Source organism: Lepeophtheirus salmonis, chromosome 13, assembly GCF_016086655.4.
Source record: "Lepeophtheirus salmonis chromosome 13, UVic_Lsal_1.4, whole genome shotgun sequence".
In the NCBI taxonomy this organism is placed as follows: domain Eukaryota; kingdom Metazoa; phylum Arthropoda; class Copepoda; order Siphonostomatoida; family Caligidae; genus Lepeophtheirus; species Lepeophtheirus salmonis.
Window position 1 is genome coordinate 6,259,200 of NC_052143.2, and position 16,170 is coordinate 6,275,369.

General features: G+C 32.1%; 2 long non-coding RNA genes across 2 annotated transcripts; both read right to left on the minus strand.

Moving 5' to 3' along the window:
* Positions 1 to 1,422: 1,422 nt before the first annotated feature.
* Positions 1,423 to 5,786, minus strand: LOC121128152 (uncharacterized). The gene is made up of 3 exons (XR_005868061.2): positions 5,457 to 5,786; positions 3,532 to 3,588; positions 1,423 to 2,840 (listed from the first exon to the last, which is right to left on the minus strand). It is a non-coding gene; the product is annotated as an uncharacterized lncRNA (long non-coding RNA).
* Positions 5,787 to 12,673: 6,887 nt separating this feature from the next.
* Positions 12,674 to 15,701, minus strand: LOC139906962 (uncharacterized). Its single transcript, XR_011783240.1, has 4 exons — positions 15,112 to 15,701; positions 14,782 to 14,998; positions 14,507 to 14,673; positions 12,674 to 14,424 (listed from the first exon to the last, which is right to left on the minus strand). It is a non-coding gene; the product is annotated as an uncharacterized lncRNA (long non-coding RNA).
* Between the last annotated feature and the right edge of the window lie 469 nt (positions 15,702 to 16,170).

Genomic DNA, 16,170 nt, shown 5'->3' on the forward strand with positions numbered 1-16,170 from the left:
GGTGCACTGTATATAGTTCTCTCTGATGTAGGGTTGTAAATTATATTCACTTACATATTTTTGATCTAATAAAGAACAATAAGGTTATAATTATGAAATGTAGCGGCCATTTTGCATGGGGCAAGGTATTTTTGGGTTAAACCATTAAGCCTAAGGATATTTTGCATTAAAGTCATTTTTCTTCAAGGATATTTTCGCATTAATATATAAATATATGGGGTTTACGTCGTTATTGATTATTTTTTGGAGTTGTTTAATCAAAATATGTAGTTTGTATTGCTATAAAACGCATTAAATGGTTGTTTTCGTACCCAAAAGTTTAAATATATACACCAACAAAATCCTACTATGTAATGAGTTCAAACCAGAGACAAAATAGGTAATAAAATTAGTATAATAAGAAACACAAAAATAAATAAACAGGGCAATTATTTGAATGAAAGAATTGTTAATCACTTCTCTGTTAGAAATTATTATTAGATCTGATGACCTCTTCATACTAAAAAAAACTCATGGATTGACGAACAAAGATAATATGAGGCAAGAATATAATTCCATATTATTTATAAAAAAAAAGAAGACCTTTGATAGTTATAAATATTACATATTTTGATTTAGACAATTCAATTTTTGTATTTTTAAGGTATTTGTGGCATTTTCAGACAAAAATATGCAATCAGGACGTATAAACCTAATTTATTTTATATTAAAGTAAAATTTCCTTAATGTAAAATAGTTTATTGCTAAATTACCTAGCGCCATGTAAAATGTCTACAGGATTTCATTTATATGAACGCATTGCATGTAGCATTGATATAGTCAGTTACCGAAGAAAACATTAAAAAGGCCAAAAATAGTTTTAAATTATTGTAAGTGAAATTCATTAACATCGCAGGGACTCTACATATATCAAAAGAACGTGTTGGATATATCGTGCATGAATATTTGGACATACAAAAACTGTATAGAAATGAACATGAGCTCACAATCGATCAAAAGCATGAATGTGTTCATGATTCGGAGCAATTTTTAGCGAAATTTAAAGGTAATGAATACAACCTTTCAAAAGATATGTGACTATGAAAGAAACATGGCTCCATCATCACTACAATCTAGTGTTCATTTGAATAAGTAATATACAAAATTGTACATTAATATGACTGGTTATCAATTATGTCAAAAAATAAATTTTAAAATAATATTACTTCCAGAGTAAAAGTTGTTCATGCATATTTTTTCTTGGCAAGACTCCTCTAAGTATAATAATATCCTCACTTATCTCCATTTACTTAGCTTTCTAATGAATATATATATATATAAGCCAATAATATAATTAATTGATAACTTCCTTTTTTCAAAAACATAGTATTAGTGAATACCCTAAGTCATTTCAACAGATTAATGAAAGTTGAGACATTGAAATTAATTCATATTTATATATACTAAAGGCTAAACAATTAGTTACAAAACGACGCAAATCTGAGCTTTTTAGCTTACGTAATTGACGAAAAAATGAAACTTGAATGTGATCGACGAATTTTCATTCATGCACTCCAAGCAGTAGGATGTCTCCAGGACCATGGCCCACGACGTCAGTAAGTCCAAAAGGTTGAAGAAGAAGGTATCTTTCAAAAAGGGCAAATACGACCTGTGGGAGTTAAAGAAAGCAGCCCAAGGCAATCCCTCAAGCACATGGAGATCTCGGGGTTTCCCACCAGTCTGTCCAGAGAGCATCGAAAAAGAGAGTGGAATGAAAATAGCCCATTTTTAAGCAAAATGCGAATTTTTTAATATTTTCTGTTTTGTATTTGTTTAAGCCTTATTGAAATTTAAAATCAGGAAAAAGATTTAACTTGTACTAAATAATTGTTATTGGAAAAAAAAACTAAATTAAGGGTGTACAGTGGGTTTTAAATTGTTAGACTTAAATTTTAAAAATTGGTCAACGAATAAAGGAAACCACCTTCTGACGATAAGCAAATGAAAACTGTTATATTTAACTGATGATGATTCATCCTGTGCCTAAGTCTAATTTTTTAACTTACTGTTTTATATATAAATATATATTTTTTTTTTGTAGAAATGTCTGATATAATTGTTCCGTAAAGGTTATCCCTGTCTACCTGAAATCATATACGATCTAGTTACATAATATGTACATTAAGATCTTAAAAGCATTCTTCAAATGTTTACAAATATTTATATGTATGAATAGTAACAAATTTAAAAAATTTGCAAAGTAACAATAAGGCCATTTAAAAGTTATAAATAAATCGTAGAAATAAATGGGCGATCCGAAAAAGTACCGGAGCTAACACAGAAAAAACACAACAATTTGAGGAAACAAAATTTATTTTTATTCATAATCTTCTTTCCGCTATATAGGAACACTTAAGAAAAATCCAAAGGAAAAAAAACAACTTGGAATTTTTTTTTTTTTTTTTTTTTTCATAAGTTTAAAAATTTTTAAAAATCTGTTTTGCTGCTCTGAAACTTCCCTCAACACTCAAATGAAACATTCTCTATTACACAGTTTTTTCTAAAATGCGAACAACGCGGCACCCATGTTCCACCCCGCTTTCTCATATCCAAATTTTCCGATAATATACAATGTGCCACACTTTTTGAAATGCCTACAATGTTTGCCATCTCGCACACTTTCAGTCGAAGATCCACCAGTATCGCTTTGTGGGTTAATCTTGCTTTATTGATTGTTTAATTTCTAATACAGTCACTTTTTTATAAACAACTATCACCATCTATTAGTCATGCCGGACACCTTTCATCTGGGCTTCTGAGGAAAGAAAAACAATCAATTGTGCGTTATCTTGTTCCTGGGTCTAAGGAATAAATAGAAAAAAATCATGACATCTTCCTAAATCTTTAATCTAAAAAAAATTATAATTAATGTTTCAATGTCATAAATGGAAACGTGCTAACTTTTATACTAAGTAAGCAATTTTGATAACTTTTTCATAGAATTACAGAACATTAATTTGTAGAAATGTTGATAGTGAGTAAATTATTTTTTTTTTTTTGTCAAAATCGCTCACAAAACTGTTAAATCTTGTTTAATATTCCTTGATGTCGATATTTATCGATTTTAACAGTTTAAAAAATTATCTGCCCGTTTTTGAGAAAGTCAATATTTTATTTCGAATTTGTCTTTTTTTATTGGCTCAAGAAAAAGAAATTTGAGTTACAATCAGTAGTGTACTGGACCGGTCCTTATTTATTTGGTCGAGTCCAGTCTTAGGACCGTTCCTATCAGTCCTTAAGACTACCGACTGTCGGTCGAAGGAATTTTTCATTAAAATATTGATGATATATTAAGACAAATAAGATATATGAAATATATATATTAGGATTATTTTGCACGTATCTTGCCAAGAAAAAAAATCATTATAATTCAATATACTACGAAAATATTGTATTGCTAATTAGTTACCTATATAATGTATTATATTATTTAACGGAATAATTAAAAAAAGGAAAAACACACTCATTGACATAATGAGGGATTGGTTTTACCTTCTTTAAGGACCGACAAATGGGACTTGACTGGACCGAACTTCCATACAAAATAACCTATAAATGTAAATGTGATTAAGATATTTGATGTATTTTCTTTGTGAAATGAGTTATTTTTGTTAAAAAGTAATTTTTTGTAAAATAGTAGATCGAGGTGGAATGACTTTATAGAATAATTTGTGCTTAGCATGTTGTATTTTATCTCTCAAAAATGGTTCCTTTCCATTAAAAAAGCATAATTTTCGAATGAGTGAAAAATATAAAAAAAGTTATTGCTCTAAAATAAAAGTTAACTCAATATTTTTAATCTCATATTCATTCCTTTTTTAAGCATGTTTTTACTTTATCTCTTGATTCTTGCAAATTGACAAATCAATTTCATATTTCTTATTTTCCACAGTTCTGTTGAAAAATGTTCTTTAAATTATATTATAGTAGGTCAAACTTTTTTTTCTTGAGTCGATAAAAAAATATATTAATTCGATACAAAATATCTATTTTCTTACAAACGGCCAAATATATATATATATTTTTTTTTTAATCTCAAAATCAATTAATATAGACATCAAACAGCCATAATTTTTTTTTTTGAAGGATTTCGACAAAAATCATTTTATTACATGATTGAATATTAAATTATATTTATATTTTTATTAAGATTTTGTTGTTATAGAGGAAATATACCGTGTGTATAAAGAGTACTGAGACCTGCTTCTAAGTAGCCATTAAAATACTCATAATTGATCAGAATGATGATGTATACAAAAAATTTTATTTTATAATGTATTTACTATAAAAATAAAAAATAATTATGAATTTGACCACCATCAGCCTCAAAGACAGCTTCCAACCCCCTCTGGAACCACTTCCATACATTAGCAGCGTGGTCCTTTTTCATGATCATCCACCGCTGGTTAATAGTGGTCTTCAGGGCATCTATATTCGAGTGGTAGTTGCAAGCCTTCTTTTCAATTTGCCACCAAATGGAGTAGTCCAGTGGATTTAGATCAGGGCTCTGAGGGGGCAAACTTCTTGAAATATAAGCTCATGTTGCTACCCATCCACTCTTGTACAATATTAGCAGTATGGACCAGAGCCCTGTCCGGCTGAAATACGTACGTGGCCTTGTTAGACTTCTTCATGGTCTTGGTGATCTATGGGATCATATTTTCCTTCAACCTCCATCAAGGAAACCAAATGGAGGCATTGGGCTGATACCAGAACCTCCAACATCATCACAGATGGCGGATGTTTGGTCTAGGTGACTTCCTGATGCTGTTGTCAGCCTTGCCAAAGCATAGCACCCAATCATTTTGCTTGTTGGAGACGACGTCAATGGTAAAGGTATTTTCATCAGAGAAAAAAATTACCAGGTTGCTGTTGTGCTTCAGATCATTCAAGAAATGTTGACATCGCTGAAGACGGAGTCCTTTTTGACGTGGGACAGGAGTGGTCTCTCAATTCTTCAAAGTGGCCTTTCTCCAGCCTTACGGATGGCCTTGCCCACAGTATACCAATGCACCTTCTTCTTATTGTCGTACTCTGACATCTTCATCGTTTGGTTGACTTTAAAGGCCACTTTGATCTCTGTAGGCATCATTTTGGTGGGGATTCCATTCTTGGGTATGCCCTTAAGGTTATCCCCGTCAGCCCAACGATTTCTGACCCAACAGAATGTGGCCTAGCTGACCTATAAGGCCTTCATGATGGTGGTCCTCCCGGCGTGGATTAATTTGCCTATGATGGCTCTTCTGGCCTCCATCGCGACATATACATAATTTATGTTTACAATATTTACATCAATCAAAGGCTTAGAATCTAAGCTATTCAAAATAATAGAAACTGCAAGGTTTAATGAACAACACCTATTGAAAACTGTATTTTTAGAAGGTCTCATACTTTGTCTACACCTGCTACATACTCACTTGCAAATCCATTTAAGCGCCGGAGACTGGGTTACTGAATAACTTAAAACGGTACTATACTAAATGAATATTGGAATCATTATCAGCTGTTTTACGTCATACAAAATTGAGCTATCAAGAACTTAATCTTTTAACTTTATACACTTCTACGTTGTAACGCCCATTCTGCACTACCGACCCAAACAAAATTGTTATTTATATATTTTAAAAAAAGAGCCAAGGAAATTTCCTCTTAAAAAAAACAACTTTATTGTCTAGCCCCCACCCAGAACAAAAATCCTGCAGACGTTCCTGTAATATTCAAAACGATTATGTCAAGATTTGTGAGTCGCATTATATGTATACAAAAAAATGAAACAAAACATTGCATAACGATATATTATCTTATAGACAACTTTTTTTTAGCACAATTTTAAAAACTGTTTTGTTTTTTTTTTTAAATTTTCTTCTCTTTTTAGAAAAAAAAACAAACTTTTTAATGTAAAATCCACATTTATTGGATCCTTTGTAACTAATCATACAAAAGAACCTCTTGTTTTTTGAAACACCCTTTTTTTTTGGTCATATCAACATTAAATTGAATCTACATGTATAGTTTAGTTCTAGGTTTTTTTTCATCAAATAAATATTCACTATTACAACGTAACAAAAAGAAAGAACAATATGAGGCCCATATCTTTTTCTTTGAAAGTTCCGACTTTGCATGTAAATACTATCGATAAATAGAAATATCATCTACATTTTAGTCTAACATGTTAAGAAGCTAAACATAAGCAATCACGATATATCTTAATAATAATATAAAAATAAAAATCGAAACACTATTAATTATTAGGTTTTAAACGGGTGAGTATCGTTCTAAAACTAGAATATTATGTAAAAACTAAAGTTACTTTTTCTTATTTGATAAAACTACGTGATGGTATAGAGAGATCCTTCTGTAATTGTATATATTTGTCTACATCAAGTCGAAATCGAATTATGGGAGGCGTTCTCTCAGAGTTCCCTCGTCGCTGACGTCACAAATCCTTTGTTTATACTCTTCTCCATCGCCGCACCTTTCTTTTATTGTATGGAAAAACTTGTAATTCAATTCCAGGTAATATTTTATACAAATATCTTTATAGAAAGAGTAGGTAGTGATGGGAATTCCGGGTCTTTTTAAAGAATCGGCGGCACTTTCAGCTCCCAAACAGTTCGTCAGGTTTTTTTTTTGTTGCTTTAATAGATATTCAAAATTACAGAGGGGTCCAAAGGGGGGAGCTGGAGGAGTTGTAGGCCCCTCTCAAATATCCAAACTTTCAAAAAATTCATTCTTCAAAAAATATTCCAAAATTGATTTTTTTTTTAATAGCTATGGATTTTTGATTTTTTTTTTTTCCAAAAACTTATAATATTTGAAATTTTTTTGTGGTCAGCTGTGAATATTCGAAATTTTTTACAAAAAATTAAATTTTATGTTTATAATTGTTGATTTTTATTTTTTTTTGCAAAAAAATCTAATATTTGCAATGTCACTTTTGAAAATTTTATTCAAAAATTTAGTTTTCTGTAAACAACTATAAATTTTGAATTATTTTAGAAATTTTTTGGATTTTTTTTTTAAATTCCAAAAACCAAGCCCCCCGTCCTTCCTGCGGACCCTCTGAGCCGGCTCCAGATGGGTGGGGAGCTAGCTTCTGATGTTCACTTTAAAAAGACGGTTCATAAAGCCGTTACGTTTGCAAACGACACATAACTACTTCAAAGTACTCCCTGTTTTGCTTCTGAATAGTAAAAAACATGCAGTGTCCGTATGTAAAACAAAAAAAAGAAAGCAAAATGATGTTATAAATACAAATTTACATAATAATGGCGTTTCTTTATTTCTTTATTTTTACACAAAGCAGTAGCTTATGACTAAAGAATATTGTGTTATGAATTTGGTTTTTTTTTAAAACTAAGTTTAGGGATTAAAAAAGTAAAAACAGTCGTTTGTTCATTATTTAATAAGTTGTCGTGATGTTAACTTATTCCTCTGAAGTAAGCATTCTCGCTTTTTTTTTTTTTTTTTTTTTTGATGTAATTGTTATTAAAAATGCATAATAAAATAAATATATATAAATTCAAACATAATAGCAATATAGCCTCTGCTCTAATGCTATTTTAAATGTTGAAGGTTCCCCAAAATATATTAGTAATTCATTTATTTTTTACTCCTAAAATCATATTAGATGCAGCAGATATTAACAAACATGGGTCTGAATTTAGCAATGCTATAAGTCGTGCTCCCCCCTTTTCCTTGCACTATTTTATTTTCACAATAATGAGTAATTACTATGTCATTTGTGACTAATGAATAATGATTTAAAACTTATGCAAAATGGTGGCTGTTATTTTTAGTATTATTTTATACTCATCCGTATGTAGTTTTTATATCCAGCTCTAGGTAAACAGAATATAATCTAGTCTTTAACAACAAATTTCTATCTATTTTTCTTTATTTAATGTAGTTCTTTTGCCAAATTTAAAGCAATTAGATTAATGATAAGGCACTGCGTAATTTGTTTTAAATTATATACCAGGTGCGTAGTTGAAATATGAACATTTATATAAAAGGGGAATAAGAAAAACTCATGGGAGGAATTGATCATTCTTCCCATCAGCCAACAAACTGTCTGTTTTGACACCTCCTCCAAAAAATTGTCACTATCAATTCAAAAATAGTCTCACAAAGAGACTAAAGAATGGAGATCGCTCCTTTGCTTCGTTCGGAACACAAAGCAACAGAGATTCAAAACTTGACTTAGGCTACTAGGTAGAGTATTTACAACGTCAAGAAGGCCTTTATCTTTGGTATTGAGAGAGCTTCAACAATATTGTACCGCGAAGCACACACATTAATGTTTACATAGTCCTTTTGGAGACCAACATTCCATTCTGGCATTAAAAAAAGTGGCCAACATACTTACCAAATACCAAACCCATCTATTTGGCCTTCTTGCCAAATGTTGGGGCCATGAAATGTCAAATAAGGACACCGAATATCGAAGCTCTCAAGGCTTCCATAGATTAGCATTGGAACTTCATGAGACCTAATTACATTATTACCACCTGTCAATGCATCCAGCAGTGCATCAAGGCATTGTTGATGGAGGCTAGATTAGAAATGGTAGCACATGTGCCAACATCTGTACAAAGTTTAGGCAATATAGCTACCCTAGTTTACGCAATTAAACTTATTAAAATTTCAGATTCAAAATGTAAACATATAAAATCAATCTGAACCAATCTGTGAGTATTTAGTTGTGTTTTTTTTATCTAGAGTACATTATGGATAAGAGTTGAAATTAAATCAACTCAGATCCTGCATCAAAGCTAGCTAAGTGTGAAAATATTTAAAGGCAAGCTTTAAGCTTAATAATTATATCTGCCTCCGCGAGATATTCTGCATTTTATCTCAAAATCCCAAACTTAGATGATAGCTCCTGGGTCTACGTGGGTCTTGAGGTGATTTGGTATCGTATTTCTGATTCCCTCTGAGACTGCTCGACGTTGAAAAGGATCGTCCGACGCTATGAACATTTAAAATAGAGGAATTATTAACCATTTTTACATTGCTTTATCTTTTTTATTTATATATTAGTTAGTCAATACTTGTATTGTTGTTAGGTCGTCTAATTTTAAGCTATAATGCTGTATTTTTAGTAACACAATTCTTCCTAACATTTTATATTCTTTGAATTCTGTATGTACATTATGCGTAATATAAAAAGACTTTATAAAAAAATATATAGATACATTCAAATATTTGATGTAAAGTAGAATATGGGTAATATTATTTATAAGTTTCTATAATGGATACAGATAGTATTTATAGTTAAAAAAGTCAGACCGTCTTCAACAGTTAATAGAATAGAACCCGTTGTGTTTGAATATCCTTTACATTTACCTGTTTTTGAATTGACTACTGTGAGAGAATGGTGTTAAGGGCCCCGAAATATCTGAGCCAAGATAAAGTAAATACATTTTGTGTCGATTAAATCTCATTGGCATTGTGCAAATATCATCTGTGAACAAATCAAAGAGATATACAATGTTGGGATTCCTATATCTTCTGCTGGAATAAGAATTGAGAGTATAAACGTAAAGGATGTAGAAAATTATTCTATTTATTGTGTTAAACATTAAACTCTCCATCAGATTAAAGTTGAAGAGAACATAATTTTTCTAAGTTGTGTTTCTCTTGGAGGAATAAAAGTTGAGAGATTATGGGATAATGATTCATTTATTTTCGCTTACTCTGTGATTTGTTTTTAAACAAAAACAAATATGTAATTAATATCACAAAATATTCCTATCAAATCAACCAAAACTAACAAAATATATGATGTTACACGTACAGTAAATTAGTGATGAGAATTCCAGCTCTTTCGGCTCGGCTCACAGAAGCGTTTGCAGGGGGTGGACCAAAGGAGCTGTAGCCTCCCCCCCTTCCCCCATATCCAAATTACCTAAAAATTAAGTTCTTCTAAAAAAAATTCCAAAAAAATTAATTCTTCTAAATAAAGTTCCAAAAAATTCAATTATCTGTGAAAAGTTATTGATTTTTCCAAAATAACTTCAAGAATCTAGCTCTTCATTGAGAGCTGGCTGACGTTCACTTCAAGAAACCGGCTTATAGAGCCGTTACGTTCGCGAACGACACATCACTACAGTAAATATCTATCAGAGTATGTCTGTGGATGAGTATGTATATACTGGGATGTTATTTTTGTAAGAGTGTTCCCCGCAATAGAGCAAGACTAAGGGTATTACTGAATTAGGATTCTTGATACCTCCGGAAGCGAAGTAGAATGCTGGTTAGGTTTTTTTCTGTTTTTTTTATCCTTGTTAGTTACCAGGATTGTGGTAAAAGTTACTAATCGATTTTGATTAAACTTAGTACAAAGGTTATATATGGTCACAGAAGGAGGGCATTAATTTATGTGACATCAACGTAGCACAAAACGTAAAAAATGTTTAATCCACCATAACTTTAGAACAAATTTAGATGGACAAATAAATTTGATTTTAAAATGATTTTTTGCGCTCTACTGAGTGTCCATTCTAGTAACGATTTGTTTAATAAGTCTAATAAGTATATTTCGAATAAAAAAACAATTTTAATACGGTTCAGCTCATTCTTTTCATGAAACAATTTGAGACATACTTCAATTTGAACTCCCCGAAATGAAAATAAAATATTCTCGTTCATCTCCAAGCCTATAAGTGAACCGAAAATACATTTGCTCTGTGCACAGAAAATTGCCCAGGACAAAAATATCTCTTCTGGAAAATTTCCCTTAATTTACTAACAAAATCATATTACCTCGACACAAAACTTGTTTTATGCAATGGCAGGAACATCAAGCAGGTAAAAAACCACCTTAATACTTCACTTAGTATGTAGGCCGCCTTCAGGTTGATAGTAGGTTAGATCAGACATACTGGTTTAACTCTGACTGTCCTATTTAAAAATACAATACCACATAAATAATTGTTTTTCATTGTTAGCTCCGTAGTTAATCTACTTTTGAATTTTTGAACCCATGGACTCAGTGTTCATTTTGAAGTATTCAATAAGGGTCTAAATGCTTTGTGAAGAGGCGGCAGTGGTTTTTGATACTACAAGTTGCAACTTCAACTAACATTGCAACTTGTTCACTGCATATTCAGTACCTTGCAAGGTATTTAGGATTTTATTTCTGAATTTTGCACAAAAAAATTACTTAACTGTGACTGATTGACTTTTCTCTTTGATATGAGACTTTTTTGTAGTCTTCCGTTCGTAAATAAAAATGGAGGAAGGAAACAAGTCAGTAATAGTTGATCTAGTTCGTGCTGTAAGGACTGAAAAGAAGATCATTGAGGCCACCAATCTCCCCAAGTTGACGGTCTATTGGGTTGCAATGGCCTTCTGTGAGAAAGGGCAACCCCTAAAGGAAGAAATGTTACCCAGAAGGGATTGCAAACGGAATTCTCGGTTCCTGGCAGGGTTGAGGAAGTCAATCAAGGCCAATCTTGTACTGCAGATGACGACTCTTAACACAAACAGGAATATGTATTTCTCCATGATCTCCAGGGCAGTCACAAAAGACCTCAAAATGAAATCATATGCCTGCAGAGCAAGGAAACTCCTCACAGTGAAGATCAAGGTCATAAGAACAGATTGCACAAGGAGGCTTCAAAAGTCATTGTGCACGTCAAGGAGAAATTAATTGGAAATGCTGTTCCATTTGACTCAGCTAATTCGATAGCCTCTTGAAGAGATTTAGAACATCGTTTGTATGATATTGTAATTTGAATGAATTCTATTATTTTGGCATTCAATTTTTAGACTCCATTGACTATGTACGAGGTTTTATTAGCTCTTTCCGAACAAATGGGTGGAATCTTGTACAAACATTTTTTTAATGTGACAAAATTATGAGTTTTGATTGACTACTGTTTTTGAAACCTACGAAAAAAACGACTCTCTCAAATTCAAAAATTGTCTAAACAATCCTTGCTCAATGTCTCAATTCTTTGATTTTTCTTTATTATCTCTCCAAATTGTAAAAACAGTGGCAATTTTAAATAACACCCAACTAATTAAATATATGAAATGACAGTTTTCATATAATATGTAATGGCTCTAAAATTCTCAGATATGAAGGACTTATGTCAAATCATTCCATAAAAATAAGGATGATATAGGTAAAGTAAATAATTAATAAAGTTTTCAGAACTTTCAAAGGAATGACAACAATTTCAAACGCAAATGAAAAACTATCAAATTTCCTGTCTTTGATGCATTGAATGCGATGCAGTATGCCACAAGGGAGTAATTCTCCCAATTATTTCCTTGGAGGGTTATTTTTTACTTATTTTTGATCTTTTTAAATACTATTGAGTTATGAATATGCCTTGAAAAATCAATCTCAATTTTTAAGCATAAATATAATATCCATGTCAATACATCTGCTGTAACTTGAGACATTAACAGTTTTATTAATACGTATATATATATATTGTATACATATTCATGACCTATTAAAAACGTTACTACTTAATGCATTGGAGGGGGGATCTGTATTTATGAATGTGTTTTGATATGAATAAATATTTTATTTAAAAAAAAATTATACAAACACAACTTTTGTTTTGTTTTGCAAAGTGCGTAATTAATAGTATTAAATATCCCTGTTTACAGAGTCGTTGGGGGTAAATCTGAATTAAAGGACTCTTGGGTAAGAACAGTCAAGGGAAAAATAAAGAATTGAATCTAAAAACAATGAAGACTATGTTCCTAGCATAGTCGCCCTTATTCTTCTCTTTTCACTAGGAGGGAGCCACCCTGTTCAAACTTCTACACTGGCTACATGCCTCGAGGAACATGTAACAGTTTCTAATTTTAAGCCAATCAGAATTGACAACTATCAAATCCTACCTCCTTTGCCTTGAGTTTCCACTCTTTGCTTAGAGTCCTTCAATCTGGACCATCTTGAACAGTAAGAAATATATTTAACACTGATATTTCAATTTTAAAGTGAGGCGTTGAGTGTTAGCTTTTACTTAGTTGCTCAAATTTTAATTCAGAACAAGTATTTACGATATAGGAGAACCGGAGGAACGCCATCAACGAATTGGCTTGTGCGGGACACATCCCATCATAGATCAAGAAGATGCTCGGGTATCCAAAGAGTACAGTCTATCAGGTCTACAAACCGCTGGAAGGAGGAGGGGGCATATAAGTGCAAAGTCCGCAAGTCCCGAACAGATTAAAAATGCACTCCCAGATTCCATGTAGGCCTGAAATGGTCCATGATAGCATCTCCTGCAACTTCAATTAACTTTCTTGTCAAAAAGTAAACAAGTAAGCTGTGTAATAGTCTCAAGGGGCATACACACTGACCTGAGGATGAAATTATTAAGGCATATCCTTAGAGACAAAATGAAGGCTACTCGGGCTGCCCACGGAATAAAATTGCTTAACGATTTGAAGCCCTATGGTACCCGAATCATATTTTATTTGGATGAGAAACAATGAACTGTCGACAGATCCTACAACATCCAAAATGACAGATGGTTGGACACAGAGAGAACGAATGTCTTGCACGTCTTTAAAACCAAGTTTGTGGGCACCATCATCACTTTTGGGTCATTGCTAGCAACAGCATTGTCATGCCCCCAATCTTCTTTGAGTCAAAGATAGGTACTATGAACTCCTGTCTGACCAAGTGTTACAAAAGCTGAGGACAATGGAGTCGAGTTTCAGTGTTTACTAGAATCGGCCCCATCTCACAAGGCCTGCAAGACCCAAAACTTGTTGAAGGAAGAGAAGGCGCCATTTTGGGACCCCGAGACCTGTCCTCTAACTCCCCAGATGTGAATTATATTGATTACTTATTTTAGGGGGAGTTAGAGAGGAAGGTCTTTGCGAGTTCACATAACAGCAAAATCTAGTAAATATGTAGATAAATACGCAGATCATAAAACAAAGAAAAGTACATTGAAGATATTTTTTATGTGAATGTTACAAACAATTTATTCATGGGCACAAATAAAGGGTTAATAATATATTTATCTAAATTGAAGCACAGTTTATTGGCTTTGATTTGTATTTTAGTCTATTTTTGTAATAATAACTTAGGAGAACGTCTGATAAGGCAGGGGAACAAATTTAAAAACAAGCATTTTTTTAATATCTGGGATAAAATTTACTCATGCCCACAAATAAAAAGTGAATAACATATTAATGCAAATTGAAGCACAGTTTATTGGCGTTGATTTGATACCCATATCAATGCTCTAATATAAGCCATTGCGAAGCTATAGTAAAAAGAAGACAAGAAGGTCACATTTTTTGCCCTTTTTCAGAGCCACCGACAATCAATTTTCAAGGCCCATGCAGCAGGCATAGCCGCGTTCCAAAGTCCAAATGAATCGTGTATTTAGTTTCTATAGACTTTGTAGAACGGGAAAAGTCAAATATTAAAAAGGTTTGAAAAAAAGTTAAAATATGAACAGGTCCATATTTTGATACTTACTTCTGATCTAATTAAACAGCTTATGACACACTATTGTATAATATTTTTCCCTAGGAGTGTTTTTGAACGACTATTAATTACGTTATTTTATTTTGCATTTCATAATTTGATCAATTGTGACCATAATTAGGATGCAAGCATTGAAAATGATTTTTCAAATTGTGTTCCTTTAAATAAAAAAACACTTTCATACAAATCAAACATATAGGGATTGAAATTAATTAATATTTCGATATATTAAAGCATAAACAATTAGTTACAAGACAAAAACAAACCTGAGCTCTCTGGCTTGAGTAGAAGTTGAGAAAATGACACTTGAACGTAATCGACGAATTTCCATTTCTCGCACTCCTTGACGCTGAGCGATCCAGGACAACTATCTACGCCCTTGACAAGCCCAAAATGTTGGAGAGGAAGAAGAAAACAACTCAGGCCAATCCTCTCAAGTCCATGAAATATATATTGGTGTTTCACACCAGACTGTCGAGTGAGCTATAAAAAATGGGTGAAAAAAGCCTTGTGAGCATTAAGAGATCACTTTTGACACAAGACACTCGAGCTTGGGTCACTCCTTCTTGATGGTAGCCTTTAGAGACTGGACACACCCTCTCCTACAGATCCGCCTAGATAGATAAGTTCATGAGGTTTGCGTCTAGAAAGAGGACCCAAAAGTCCAGAAATGTGTCACTCAGTAAGGCCTGGGTCATAGTGGCGCGATGACACGAAGATCCATCTTGAGTGAAAACAAAGTTCCCCAAGAACATTTCTGTGGCCCAAGGTAGCACTTTCTTATTCAGAATTTCGATTTAAGCATCTGCATTGAGCCACAAAAAGTGGAAGTCAGAATTTGCCTGTGCTGGCCACTGTATTTTTCTGAAGACATATCTCACTGGTGCTCAGATATTGTCTGGATGTTTGGTTGTGAGTTAGCCGCTGTTCCGTTTATTCAAAGTGAGACCAACGATGAAAATTTTTTCATCGGAAAAGAGAAAACTTTGCCTGAATTTTTGTTGGCTGAGAGAAAATTTATAATCTTCTTTTATCTTTCAAACAGCCTCAGCTTGCTCTGTCAGAGATAAGATGTCTTGTTGTTGTCCTCTGTAATTTTGCACTGATAGCATTTCAAATTGAAAATGTGTAACACTAGATAAAATCAACCCTGTAGATCAATTAGCATTAATATCTCTTCAATTTCTAGCATTAAAGTCGCAAAAATGAAAATATGTTATACGATGATAAATTAAAAAATAATGATTATCGCTTTACCCTCTCTAGTAGATTACTCGTCAATTGATAATTTTAAATATTATATAATACATATTTGTGATCGTAAACTTTATAAGTATGAGTAAATTTAAAAAAATACACACACACAAACAAAACTATTATTAAAAATAGAAATAGAAGTTATATGCAGAAAATCAGACAAATTAAAAATGACAAATGATAAAAGTTATTAATATTAAATAAAACAAATAGATTTGACAAATTTAAAATGACAAATGATAAACTTATTAATACTAAATAAAACAAATAGAGTTAAAATATTATTAGTGACAAAATATAAATTATATATAATATACAAAATTAAATGAGACATTTTTATACACATATAAATATATATACTAATCAGCAGAATATAGTGTACCTTGCAGACAAAAATA